At 36.3% G+C, this 15,512-nt stretch overlaps 1 long non-coding RNA gene across 1 annotated transcript in view; it reads right to left on the reverse strand.

The window, feature by feature from the left end:
* Positions 1–396: 396 nt before the first annotated feature.
* Positions 397–15,512, reverse strand: part of LOC105749376 — a 33,935-nt gene continuing 18,819 nt past the window's right edge. Inside the window, exon 3 of the long non-coding RNA XR_004231083.1 lies at positions 397–2,412. This is a non-coding gene — a long non-coding RNA (uncharacterized LOC105749376). The remainder of the gene's footprint in view (positions 2,413–15,512) is intronic.

Raw genomic sequence — 15,512 nt, forward strand, 5'->3', positions numbered from 1 at the left:
ATCCTAACAAGTGATGTCTGAAATATTCTTGTGATAAGTTCTATCACACAGGGAAGCTAGACAGGTGTAATGCTGGAGAAACTGAGCAAGACAGAGATTAGAGACGAATTCAATAGTTTATTAAATGGAGAGAGATACTGGGACCAAATAGATTTTAGTCCCAGGGCTGGATGAGACTATTGTTTCAAAGAGTCCAGCAATTAAGTATCAGAGGGTTAAGCTTTTTATAGGATAACAAGAACAATGACATAACGGGGGAGGTACCTGGATGGGGATAACCTAATGGAGGGGGGCGGCCCCTAGGATGACACAATGGAGGGAGGTTACTGATATTCTAATGACATCTAAAATGGATAAACCTTTATCCTGTCAAACATTAAGAAGGAATGTCTATAACCTAAAGATATAAAACCTTTATCTCATCAACCATTTAAGAGGGAATGATTATAGCTTGGGATTTTGGGGCAGAGTAACTGAGGTAGACCTTTATCTCATAAAACATTAAGAGGGAAAGGTTATATAACCTGAAACAGAATAACTAAATAGGACAATTGGAGAAAGTGGGTCATGACATTAAAAGGGAACTTTGGCACAACACAGGAAGTAGTATCATTCCACTTAAAGCTATCGGCAGGAACCTAAGAAGCTGTTTCCCTCAGCTGCCTCCATACCAAGACCATCAAGAGATATTAAATGGTGAGGACCAGGTCTGGAATAGGACATGGTACAGTTTTCTGATGTCTTTATCAATTTCCTTCACTACCTGTGCATTATAATCACTTTTCACACAGCAAGTAGATAGATTTAATTTCCTTCTTCAGCCAATAAACAAGTAGTCTAATACCAATCTGTGGTGGAGTACTGCTTCTCCAGTCTGGAGTAGCCTAGTCTGTTAACAAATCCAGTGCCTTTGTTATTGGGTTATTAGTTATTTTTATAGTGTCCTGGTATCTAATGAGTCTATTCAGCATAGAAATTGGGGTTCTATACCCTCAACTCCTATCTAGAGCCATCTATCACCCTACCCATTTGTGTCCCTATCAGAAAAGTCAGCAACAACAGAAATGCTAAAAGAAACACATGATTAGGCCAAATGCTCGCTTACTTATTTAGGATATAATGACCATATATTTTCAGGTAGGAACCTGCAAGATCTTACATACTTGAATTGTGCTCATAGTTTCTACTGACCTTTCCCCGTGATTATAGAAATTTGCTATAAGAGGAAAAAGCAGAGATGTGATTATAATCCAAAACTTGGTCCTTCAGGCCTCAGTCTGAAAATGCATGCATGACAGAATAAAGCATCCTTAGCTCAGTTTGACTTTAAATAATTGTATGCAAAAACAATTCCACCTTATAGTCAAATTCAGGAATAATCAGGCGGATTCTTATTCAAAGGAATACCACTAGGAAACTGAATCAGAAGGATCCCACCTTAAGAGGAGACCAAGGTTGTCCTCCCATGTCTTGTCCAGATATTAACCTTTACCCATAACAATTCAATATCACATTCCTCTGAGTAGCTTGTGGCATGTTACTTTCAGTTGTTGAATTACCAGCTGATGATTCCTAAGGCAATCATACCTGTATTCAGAACATCAAATATCAGCTGCAATTCCAAGAGATTTTACTCAATTAGCAAGTGTCATTAATGAAAGCCTCAGGTGAATTTAGCATTCAAGGATCATATATTCTAAATAAGTATTGATTATGATCTTACATTGATAACAGTAATAAATTCATCCTAGAAAGTTCATGGCTTATCTTAATCATATCTATGTAGACGGGTTTTAAATACAACATTACACAAACAATTTTTATTTTAAGATGATCAATAACCAATCTATATCAAAACATGTTCAGGTATTAACCATGTTGAAAGGGACAAAGATATAGACCACTGTTCTCAGAATCTCCCTAAACAATGGGAACAGCTTTAAGATGACTCAATACAGCAAATTAAAACTTAGCTAGAATATAGAATAGTTTGCTCAAATTTCAAATTAAAAAACCCTATCAAAATTAACAATAATTTCTTCATCCTAAAAAATGTTAATTCAAACCCCTTCAATCAAGGAGTCCCTATAAACTTTTCTGGAAATATAAATAATAGGTATCACACCAACATTGTTCAAATTCCTCTAAGCACAAACATTCCCACCTTCAAACAAAACATTCCTTATTGCAACATCCATTTTAGAGGTTATAAATTTTCCTTAACAGTCTGTTCTTGAGGTTCTTCCACAGGTCCTTTAATCATGGTGTTTTTAGTTTGCAGACTGCAGTCTCAGTCATCTGTAATGTTTGGTAAGGTCCTTCCCACTCTGCTTTTTCCAAGGCGTAGTAAACACCCACTCTCCTAGAACTGCAAACTCCAAAGGCATTGTCTGGGCCAGCAATCTTTGCTTCCTAAGGGTTAAAAGGGATGAAGACACTGCCAGTATATAATTCCATAAAAATTTATCCTTTGTTTCAAAAGAGGTTTTTTTTTTCCTTTTTTTTTTTTTTCCCCCTTTCTCCTCCCAAATAAAATAAACCAAATAGCATCTCATATGAGAAAAGTTTCAGATCACTGCTGGGGACAGCTTTTATTCTTTAACAAAACAATAGGCAAACATTTGGTCTAAAGCAATGTAGTCTCTAACATCAATTTTGTAATCCATTTCTTAAGAATCTGATTCATTTTTTCCACTTTTCCTGATGAGGGCAGATGCCCGCATATATGGAATTGCCACTAGATTTGCAATCTCTCCCCATATTCATTATTCATCCTTAGAAGTAATGTTCCATTATCAGAATCATGAGTCTCTACCATCCCATACTTAGATACAATTTGTTCCCATGTTATTCCACTAACCCCAATTAAGGCAGCAGAGCTCAGGGGAAGGCTTCCACTTATTCTATCAAATAGCCCACTATAATCAGCAAATATCCCAGTTTTCCCACTGTGGTCATTTCAGTAAAACCTAACTTGAATATTCTAGAGCCAGACTCCCTCCCTCTGAAAAGACACCTCCTCAATACCTTCTTGTTTATCTTTAGATATTTGCAATTACACATATCTCTGCACACATGACAGATTTTTTTGTTTGTTTGTTTTGTTTTCACTTCATTGTTAAAGGGAGAAATCAAGACCAACCTTAAGATCCAGAATATAGGTGATATCTAAATAACTTTGAACTAAATTTCACAAAGTATACCACATATCCAGCATAGCTGACAAAATGTTAAAGCATAGTTCAGACAATTTTTACAAATTTCCCAATATACAAATTAGAAAGCAACATATTCTAATTAGGATATACAAACATGTGACCTCTTCAAGTAAGTTACCAAAGAACTTTGTTTTTTAATACCTAAATGCTTTTAACTTAAAATCAAATCAAATATATATTTAAACTTCTAGTAGCAATACTTCAATATGAATACACGCATTTTTCTAAAACCTTATACAAAAATAAACAAGTTCACAATTTTAGCATGCACTAATTAATAGTAATTGTCTCATACAATTTCAGAATCAAAATTCCAATTTAAACACATACAACCCCAAAATTTTAAGTGGTAGAAAACTGCCCTCTCATGTCTGTCTACAAGGGAGAGGAATATACAGGAAGGGCTTTAAGAAACTGACATACTTTAGGACCGTGGGGGAAAGGGATACAGAAATTTGAACCCAGGTGTCCAGCTGCAAGTCTGTGCCCACAGGATGTGGAACCCTGTGGTGAGGGTTCTATGGCACTCTCCATACCAGAAATACCGAGAATCTGTCAGAGATGTTGAAACACCAGCACAAACCCCAGAAAAATTCTAAGCCAATGAGGGATGCCAACCTAGCTGAGACAGATTTCACAAGTCTCTCCAAAGGAGAGGGGTATGGAAAATCCCAGAGAGGACTATTTTTTTTTTCTTTTTTAGTTTTTGCTAGGCCTCTGGTTCAGTCCCTCAGAAGGGTTTTAGTCATGTAAATTAGACCTACTTAAAAATACAGTAGACTAACCCAAGTTAGCTGAGAGACAGTGCCAAGCAATTTAATTAGTTTCAGAAATCCCAGAATCTGCTAAAATGTTTTAGCAGTTCTATAACTTTTACTACATCTGCAGACCCAAATTGGTCAGTTCTAGGTTCACAGGAATGTTTTTTTTTTTTTTTTTTTGGATGTGGCAGTTAAAAACTTTTCCTATATCACTATCTAGTCTTTCCTCCCCCTAATTAAAAGGTATTTGCACAAATCCAATCATGTGCAAAACAAGCACTTTTAAATCTCAAATAGTCAGATCTTTTCCTTAGTAATTTAGCTGACTGAGAAACATAGAAGAAAAAAATACAGGCGCTCTCTCTCTCTCTCTCTCTCTCTCTCTCTCTTTCTCTCTCTCTCTCTCACACACATACACACACACACACACGCACACACTGACACATACATACATACAAACTGCTTTTCTAAATCAATTAGTGACTTTGGAGTCAGTTACCTTCAATTATTACTTTCCCATGGTTCACAGTATCTTGTACTCGTTGATGGAGAACTCACCCTTATGAGATTGAGGAAAATAGGAGCATCCTTATGGACTCTACCCACTTAGTTCCTCAATAACAGAGGGAACTAGGAGCCTTTTACAGACCATAATCACTTAAAAGTCTTCCTTTTTTTTATTTTTTTATTTTTTTTTTTTTTTTACACTTAAAGTCTTCCAATCCTCATCCCAGTCACCCAGTTAGCTCAGCAGTTCTTGTCAAAGGCAATATATTCGGACTTAAACCGCTTAGAGTCTCTCCCTCATCACACCATTTTCTACCTGGGTAGTACACAACTCATCTCAATGATTTCAAACTTTTCTCAGCTGGCTCATCTATCTCCTGAGCCAAATTAATGCTCTCTCTTCTCTAGCCCACTTGCATTTTTGCATTCTCCAAATGTCTCTTTTCAGGAATTCATCCAATTGGAGCAGGAGTTCCTGAGTCAAATCCAAGTACCACTGGAAAACTCTCCAGAAGGTGCCTACCCAAAAATGTGGTATGGGAGAGACTCTTCATGAACAGGAAATATCCTGGAACAAGCACCCAAATCTGTGTGGGACAGCAACCCTTACCCAAATTAAAATCAAGAGATTCTCAAGTAAAAAGCAAAAACGGATTTATTATGATCTCATGAGAAAAGGTAACTCCCAACAGACAAGGTGTCAATACAGGAATGCAAAAAGTCCAAACTACAAAACACAAGATTATATAAACCCTAATCAAAAGCCTCAACCTCCCCTTCTGATCTTTCGACCCATTGCTTGAGGAGTTTTAATTTATCCAGAGCCCCAAAACAAAGAATATTAGTCAATTACACACTTTTTACTTTATTAGGTACTTCAATGCTAATGAAAAGGTATATGTGTGGAAGAAACAGAAGGGAAATAATGTTTATTTAAGATTATTGAACATTTTCAACTTTTAGCTATAGGTCAGCTTGTTACTACAAAGTCTCAAGTCACAATTAAGGGATAAGTTGAGGTCACATTCTTATGAGAGATCTTCACTTACTTCATCCCATTCACAGGAAATTCTCTAAGATCATAAATTTCAAAGGACTTGCCTATCTATACCAAGGAAGTGAGTTTCTATAATGGCAGCTCCCTACACAGAGAAATCCTATGTTCAGTTAAAAGGGAAAAATCTCTATATCTTATATTCTTTTCTATACTTATATTTTAGGTCTGCTTGAAATATTTTTACTATTTTCCATCATTATAGGTCATCTTGGACCTATAATGGAGCCTTCTCTCCATTCTCATTTGTTTATTGTGTCTAAATGACTCCTAAGAATCTGTTCAGAATACTTTCAAATATCTGTATAAAGGAAACTTGTTCTGAGTAAGAAATGTTTAGGAAAGACTTGAAGTTTGTTTGTTTGTTTGTTTTTTTATCCTAGATATTCTTGAAGGGAAGTATAAATAATGTCTTTTGGGAATAAGTTATTGAGAATGATAATAAATGAATAAGAAGTTAGTAGTTTTCACTGATCATTTTTTCAATTAAAATCTTAAAAAAATATTAATCACCAGCTAATCTCCTGGATACAAACCACTATGCGAGATATTTCAGAAGGATGCAAAGAAGGAATGATATATATTTTTGCCCTTTAGAAGGCTTTCAGGGGGCAGAGCCAAGATGGTGGAGAAGGCACAGGCGACTTTCTAAGCTCCTCTCTTACCCTCATTATCAATATTATATTCAGCCTCAAAAATAGGCTTGACTGCTACAACTCATAAAGATTAGAAGTATAAACTCACCAAACAAAGATAATTTCGAGTCTCACCAGAAAAGGTTTGTCCTTGGGGCCAGGGAGAAGATCAGAGTAAGCAGGGAGAGGACTAGAGCAGTGGAACCCCAAACTGGAAGGGAGAGCACAGATCGCAGCACAAGCTCGCAGCCCCAACCCACAGTACTGGGCTTTTCCTTGGGGCAGTTGCAAACCTGCATTTCAGGGGGCCACAGCCCAGGGCAACCTCTAATCTGCACAGTGTGGGGCTCAGCTTGGGGCAATAGAGCTTTCCCAGGGCCATTTGCTTCAGGGAAGAAACTTCCAGTCGAGCTGGGCTATCCACTGGTCAGCTGCTAATACCCACAGCCCCACAAGGGGCTCTGGCCTGGGGCAGTGATACTTTCACCGCTTACTCTCTAGCCTTAGGGCAGTGGCTAAACCACACAGCTCACCTGGGCACTTCGATGATAGCTCCACCTGTGCTAAATCACTTTCTCTTGGGGGAAGGGGAAACTTTCACTCAGAGCACTCCCATACCTTGGAGCTGGAAGTCGGTTTACATCTCTTCCTGCTCTGCAGAGGAAGCTGGTTAACCCCCTTACCCTGAAGACATACCCTAAAGGCTTTAAAAATGAATAAAAAAACTGAAAAGGACAATCAAGAGCTTCTATACAGAATAAGAGCAGGTCTGCAAACTCCGAAGAGACTAATAGCAAACAGGCACCAGATAATACCCCAAAGGGGAATGTTACCTGTCCCCTTTTACATAATGCTCTCATAGAAGAGACCATCAAAAGTCTCAAATGAGACTTGGAAGAAAGAGAGTTAGAAGAAAAATGAGGAAAGGAAAGAGAAGCTTTGCAAGAGAGCAACAACTTCCTGAAATATGAATTGGAAAAGATAAAAAATTCCCAGGAAGTGCAGGGAAACAAAATTTGTGAATTGGAAAAAAAAAAAATAAAAAAAGAGTTACCATCCTCAAGTTAAGAATGGCACATGACAGGGATAGCTAAGTGGTGCAGTGGATAGAGCACCCACTTTGAAGTCAGGAGAACCTGAGTTCAAATCTGGCCTCAAACACATAACACTTCCCAGCTGTGAGACCCTGGGCAAGTCACTTACCCCCAATTACCTCAGGGAAAAAAAAAAAGAATGGCACATGATAATAAGGACAGGCCATAGTTGAAACTATTTTAAATACTTTTTTTCCTTGACTCTTGTGTTCTCAGCAAAGTCTTGTGGTCTTGTCTAAAAAGCTTGCCCTTTTATATAGACCTAACTTCAACTTCCAGGATTGCTACATACTTTCTATATAACTTTGAACATGACACTTGACTACTATGAATCTATGTTTCCTGACTCACAAAACAAAATAGTGTTCTCTACTTTTTTTTTTTTTTTCCCCACAACTTAAATCAAATTCTCTGTGAAATTTAATATTGGTCCTACATTTTTATCACCCATCAATTAGTCAATAAACAATAATCAATTAAATGTTAATAATTTCTTACTGTGTTCTTGGAACTATGCTACTTGTTCGTGAGAAAAAAAAATGAAAATAAATTCATTCCTGCCTTGAATGCACTTATATCCTACAAGGGTAAATAAAATGTATGCATATGCTTATGCGCAAAATCCACAAAATAAATACAAAGTAATTTGGTAGCACTCCTGATGAGAGGATCAGAGGTGTCACATAAATGGTGGCCTGAGTTAAACTCTGAGGAAAGCTAGGGATTCTATAGATGTGGGGTACAACCTGTGAGAAGGTGCAGAGATATTAAATTGAATGTTATATACAAGAAAAAGGCAAAAAGAATGGGCTGTTAGTTTGGACTTCAGAATGTTTGAAGAAGCGCAATATATAAAAAGCCTGGAAATGTAGACTGGTTGTGGTGGTAAAGCATACTAAGAAGAAAATGTCTACATTTGATGTTAGGATCCACAAGGAGTTACTGAACTTACTGAATCACAACGCTGATTCCTTGGATCTGACACAATTAAATCAAGTAGAGTTTGAAGTGTTTTCAGCATACACAATCCTAGGAAAGCTGTAGAATGTGAGAGACAGAGATGGACAGACAAAGAAAGAGAAAAATATGGACAGAAAAAGATAACAATATGAATGGTAGTGAGCATATTGCTGTTCACTATTACTGGTGTATTTTCAAACATTCCAATTCAATTCCATAAGCACTTAAAGGACTGCTATATGGCAAGAACTGTGCTAAGCATTGGGGGAAAGCATTGAAAACAAAACATATCTTGACCTCAAAAAGCTTACATTCTGAAGAGAAATAGATGATAGAATTTTTGAACTGATGAGTCCCCAAATATTTGCCTTCTAGCCATCAAAGTGAGAAGAAAATTCATTCCTACTTTCATATATCAAAAAATGCCTCTACCTGAAACTCTAATCTTTCCCACCATCCCTAACACTTTCCCACCTTCCAACACTTTGCAAGTTTCTGTAATCAAGAAATCTTAATACAAGTTGGTTACCCTTTTGATAATTAGGGATAAATTTTCAAGAGGAAGGGAGGAAAAGACAATATGTGATTATATGGAGTCTCCTGTGTGCCAGACACTGAGGTAAATGCTTTACAAACATTGTTTCATTTACAAGGGATAGGAGTCATTACAATCACCAGTTCAGAATTGAGCAAATTGAGGCAACTAGAGACTTAAGTGACTTATCCAGAGTCAAAAAATATCTAGGGTTAGATCTAAATTAAGTAACATTTCTTTCAATAGCACAGAGTTTACAAAATATTTTTCCTCAAAATAGTCCTCCCATTTTATAGATGAGAGGCTCATATCAAGTAAAATATTTTGTCATTATTTTTCCCACAAGTAAATGTCAGAGTAGATGTTTGAACCTTGGTAGCTTCAACATCTCTGGGTGACTTGATAGTACAGTGAATAGAATGCTGAGCCTGAAGTTAGAAAGATACACTAAGCTAAGTTCAAATGTGGCCTCAGATATTTACTAGCTTTGTGATCCTGAGAAAGTCACTTAACTTTATTTGCTTCAATTTCCTCCTTTATAAAATGAGCTGGAAAATAAAATGACAAATCACTCCAGTATCTTTGCCAAATAAAGTCAGAAAAAGTTGGACATGACTGAAATATGACTCTACAAAAACAACAATCCCTGATTTAAGGTTTGATGCTCTTACTACTGATGAGGTCTAGATATGGAATACCTAAATGAAATAAGGGTTTAATTGAGGTCTAGTGGCAGGTATGGGGTACAGGGAGTCAAATAGAATTCTCTTGCAACCCCATTGGATTTAGCACAAAGATATAGGGTTAAATGAGGTCTAGAAGTGGTGCAAGAGTGCCCTATAAAATAATTTATAGGTCTGAAAAGCTATATTGATAAAAGAGGTTTATAAGGGGTTTGGAAGTAATGTTAAAGTATAGTTAAGGAAATAGGTAAAGGTAGAGATAAGAAGGACACCAGACACAGAATTCAGTGGACAGAGGTTCCTGACATGCCAGGCATAAGGCTGGTATGTTTGGAACCTCTGCAAAGGGGGGGGTCCCAGCTTGGCTCTTTTAAAATAGGAGATTTAGCTAGAGGGGCCTGAGTCCCAAGTTGTCTCAGATCCAGGTGGGGCTGGGACAAGTCAGGATCTTCTATTGGAATTCAAAGGGACCAGGATTTGTGAATCAAAAGATATTTGATTGATAATTACATCAACTAGGAGGGGTTGGGAATCAGAAAGAAAGGAATCTTAAAGGGACCACACCTGCATCACTACCAACCACATTGCATTTCTCTGACTCTTGGGGAACAAGGCAACAGCAGATCTCAATAAAAATAAGAGTTAAATAGGGTAGGTTCAAAGGAGAGGAATATTCCCATGAACCAATATAGATAGACAATGAAGCAGAAATTTGAGTAGTTTTGAATATGATATTAACTGACAATACATAACACTAGAAAGCTGATAACTTACTTCACAACAACCCTAACAAGTAGATAGTGATGTTATAATTATTCTCCCTTTACAAACAAATAAATGAAGTTTAGAGATGAAATGATTTTCCATGTTCATATAAGTAGCAAATGTCATAGTCAGGATAATGTTCGATGTGGTGTTTTTCCCTCTTCACCAATCTGTTTCTCCATGGGGTTTATATACACAAGAACAAGAAAGAAATTATAATTCAGGTAAAGTGATGCTTCAAATAACATAGGCAAAGATAAAAAATAAATGACCTTCCAAGTAAGTTAATGCTTCAGTTATCTTTCCTTCCAGGAACAATGAATAGACCCTCTCTTTTCGGTCCCTGTATTTATTTCTGCCACTTTCTTCTCATGCTTTCTTTTCCTTCTATATCTCTCAGTGGAATATACACACACATCACCTTCATTTCTGAGCATGTCCCTTTTGACTTCCTCACTCTAAAAGCTATCTGCTGTAACAGAATAAAAATGAAGGAGGAAGGAGGAAGGGGGTAAAAGCCATTAAGCAAAAACAATAAACACAACAATCTAATCTGATAGTCTTACATTTAGAGAATCCTAAGGGCAGGTCCTACATTTTCTTATCTCTTCTTTGAGTTAAAATTTGGTGATCAGTTTCTCTTATTGATTCACCTTTCTCATTTCCAATCCTTCTTAGCAAATGCTTCTAGCCTTGGACCAGCTGTGTAGCCAGAAAACAGTTTTCAAATGGGCTTCCTAGGAGGCGGAAATGGAAGTTACCTCCAATCCAATACACTCCAAAAGGAACTGATTGTTCCTCTGACACAGTTGGTCAAGCTCTCTAGAGGTTGGGAGGTGGGGAGGTGGAGAAAATTGGATTTTGATCCATTGGAAGCCTTTCCTGAACACCAACCCAGGCCCATAATTGGTCTGACTTGCTGCCTCCCTCATGGGCCTAATCCAAAATCCACATGACATTGAAGTAATGAAAGCACAGCAAAACAAAAACAAGTGGAACAATACCTCCTTTATGGAGAACTCCCAGGATAGAGATTGGAAATCCTTTTTTTTTTTCTTTTTGTATGCTTTCAGGCCTGGTTATGACACACCATTGTAAGCAGTCTCTTTTTTTAAAAATCTACCTTTATAGAACAATCTAGCCTCATAGGCCTAATCAAGCAGTAAAGTGTGTGTTTTTTTTTTTTTAAATCATATTTTGTATTTGTTCTTGGCTTAAAATTTTTAAAAAAATTAGCAAAATTGTTAAACTTTTACATTATTCTCTTTCTCTTCTCTTCTCTCTCTCTCTCTCTCTCTCTCTCTCTCTCTCTCTCTCTTTCTCTCTCTCTCTTTCTCTGTTTCTCTCTGTCTTTAATCAAAATAAGGAATGAAGGGTGAGGGGTAAGGTATAATTATTTTGCACTAAAATTAAAATCGATCTTCCTGGGTTTTCAAAATCCATTGATTAAATATATCATTATATAAATAATAATAATAACAATAGTTTTATATATATATATATATAGTTATATATAAATATATAATAGTTATATATGCACACACATATATAACAATTTATATTGGTGTTACACATATAACAATTTATATCATTTATGTTTATATTTTCCATAATATGCAACATATTATTTATTTTAATAAATACATATTTGTCTCTCTATACATATATAGATGTTTATATATTAAGTTTGTTCAGAGGTTGCTATTTTATTGGACCTGGAATTTCATCAGTGCAGATAAGAAGGAAATTCCCAATTCTCCTTTTTTCCCAAGAAGGAAATTCATTCAACTAGTGTAGATAGTTCATATCACTTTTCCTTCCTTACCCTCAATGTCCTCATTTGTAAAATAAAGATATTAGACTACCTAATCTCCCAAATTTCTTAAGATCTAGGATTCTATGCTTCTAGGAATCTACTGATCCATCTTGAGAAATCCACAGAGACCTGAAATGTCAGACCTTTTATTATCAATTAGAAACAAAACTCATAGGAATGGGCAAATCTTTACTGTATAAAGAAGACATTCTTCTGAAATTTAGAAACTTCCTCATTTCCCCCCCATTGTAGCTGTGTCAGTTTCTATTTTACCTGTTTCTTTCTTCCCTCAATACCAGGGCCAGTGTCAGAAGGTGTGAAGTTAAATCAGGATTCTTTTTTTTTTTTCCATAGAAAGAGCTTTGCCATTATAAAAAATGTAGAAATAGGAGTTGCTGTTAATGTCATAATTATTAATTATTAATGATTATTAAGCCAGCAGAGTAGAGCAGTGTTTTAGCCTGTGGCTACTATAGTAACCACATGACATTGCTTAACAATGGCCAGGATTCGGTTGGCTTTGGAAAGCCAGAGTTCAACAACACATGTTGAAATATGGTCAGAAGTCAGTACTTACTTTTCTTTTTCAATCCATTTGAAATCTTTTTGACAGATACTGGAGAAATTTGCCATTTCCTTCTCCAATTCATTTTATATTAGGAAACTGAGGCAAATGGGATTAAGTACTTTGCCCATATAGTTAGCAATTATCTAAGGCTAGATTTGAACTCAGGATGATGAGTCTTCCTGACTCCAGACTTAGAAGGGGTCTATCCAATTGCCCCAATACATTTATTAAAAACAGTTTTTTATTTTCAGAATACATGCAAGATAGTTTCCAACATTCACCCTTGCAAAACTTTGTATTCCAAATTTTTCTCCCTCCCTTAGACCCACCTCCATCCCCTAGACAGCAAGTTATCCAATATATATTAAACATATGTAATTCTCCTAAACATATTTCAACATTTATCATGAACAAGAACAGATAAAAAGGGAAAAATGAGAAAGAAAACAAAAAGCAAGCAAGCAAACAACAACAAAAAAGGTAAAAATACTATGTTGTAATTCACATGCAGTCCCCATAATCCTTTTTCTGGATGCAGATGGCTCTCTGGATCACAAGTCTATTTTGGAAATGAAGCAAATCATCTCATTGCTGAAAAGAGTGGAGTCCATCAGAGTTGATCATCACATAATCTTCTTGTTGCTAAGTATAATGTTGTCTTGGTTCTACTCACTTCACTTAGCATCAGTTTGTGTAAGTCTCTCCAGGCCTTTCTGAAATCATCCTGCTGATCATTTCTTATAGAACAATAATTTTCCATAACATTCATGTACCATAACTTATTCAGCTATTCCCCACCTGATGGGCATCTAATCATTTTCCAGTTCCTTGCCACTATAAAAAGGGCTGCTACAAACATTTTTTTGTGCATGTGGGTCCTTTCCTATTTTTTATGATTTCTTTGGGTTACAGATCCAGTACAGAAACAGTTACATCAACAGGTATGCACAGTTTGACAGCCCTTTGAGCATAGCTCCATCCAGAGTGGTTGGATCATTTCAGAACTCTACCAACAGTGTTAGTATTTTCCCAGTTTTCCCACATTTCCTCCAATAGTTATCATTATCTTTATCTGTCATTTTAGCTAATCTGAGAGGTATGAAATGGTACCTCAAGGTTGCCTTAATTTATATTTCTCTTATCAATAATGAGCATTTTTCTAACTAAAAATGGTTTTAATTTCTTCATCTGAAAATGATCTATTCATATCCTTTGACTATTTATCAATTGGAAAATGACTTGTATTCTTATAAATTTGTGTCAATTTTAAGGCTCCAAGATTAAAGGGAAGCAGTACAAAATGCCAAGACTGGGAACAATAAAATTATGCCAAGTCAAACAAGTGAGAAAATATCATTTGAAAGCTGGAATCAAAACTATAGTTATTTAGATAGAAATGATCATGATCCTGGCCAGGCTGCCATGTTTATTAATAGGGATTAATACAAAGGGAGTGGTATAGATTTCTTCCCAGCACAACAGTGAGAGAACTTTCTGCACTTCCATTGCTTAAACTCATGAATAGAGAGGTAAGAAAAGAGCCCAATTTACTATGCCCTAAAAGTCACAAAAAACAACCATCGAACCAACTACTTATATTCATAATTTATAAAAATTACTATAGTGTTTTAAAGTGCTTTACACAGAACTAACAGGGGCTGAATGCAGATGAAAGCACTTTTTTAAACTTTTTTTTTCTTGTGTTTTTTTTGTTTGTTTGTTTGTTTTTGGTCTGTGTTTTCTTTCACGTTATTAACACGGGACTATGTTTTCCATGACTACACATGTATAATCTATTTCAAACTGTTTGCATTCTAAATGATGCAGCAGAAAGGGATGGAGAGAGGGAGAGAATTTTGGACTCAAAATCTAAAAAAAAAAAAAAAAAAAAAAAAAGGTATCTTAAAAATAGTTGTTTATGTAATTGGTAGAAATAAAATATTAAAAAATATTTAAAAAAACTTGCAAAGTGCTTTACATATATGCTATCTTATTTGATCTTCACAATAAGGTAGGTTATCTGTTGGAATCCTTACAAAGTGTTAAGTCATTAGAGTTGATAGAGATAATAATTATCTAATTTAGCATGGTTCAGTATGATTGATCTGATCCTAGGAGGAGATGTTAGGGCCAGAACCTGAAACAAGGTACTAAGTAGAACTGATAGACAATAATGCTTGTTTTCACACCTTTAGAGAGGTCATATAAGCAAGAAGCTCTTAGGGCCAGAGAGCACTCTGGGAGGAAATCCATAATCCCATTCTCAGATCCCATAATCCCACTGTCTCAGAGGCGGAGTCAGCCTTTGGGAGATCATATATAGAAACTCTTAGAGCTTCAGATTAGTTAGTTTGGAACATTGCCAAGAGTCGGAGAGGAGCAAGGAGCACTCTGGGAGATTGAGAGCCAGAAGCCCTCTCTTGGAGGCAAGAGAGATTCATTCGAGCTTTCACCTTGGTGCTGGCTGGAGACATTTGGAGTTGAGCTAGAGGAGTCAGATCCATTTCATTTTCCACCTTTGTGCTGGCTGGAGGATGAAGGATAAATCTTTGGATTTGGAGACATCCGGAGGGAGCTCTTGGAACCAAGTAGAGAGATAGACCACCAAGAAAACTAACCGGACTATGTTGGGGGAAGCAATAAAAGATCTGAACTTTTATCATCTGGCTGTGTTTTGAGGTGATTATTACTTTTAACTGAAACTAAGGCTGTCTCCAGAAAACCTCCCCAAGAAATCTGCTCCCAGAGAGAACCATTATATATTAGAAAAAGAAGAAAAACACCACAGTTATCATTACCCCCCTTTTACAACTAAGGAAGATGAAGCAGATATGGCTGAATAATTGCCCAGGATCATATGGTTAGCAAGTATCCGAGTGCAGATTTGAACTTATATCTTCCTGAATTTAGATCCAG

This window comes from Sarcophilus harrisii, chromosome 1, assembly GCF_902635505.1.
Source record: "Sarcophilus harrisii chromosome 1, mSarHar1.11, whole genome shotgun sequence".
Taxonomy (NCBI): Eukaryota; Metazoa; Chordata; class Mammalia; order Dasyuromorphia; family Dasyuridae; genus Sarcophilus; species Sarcophilus harrisii.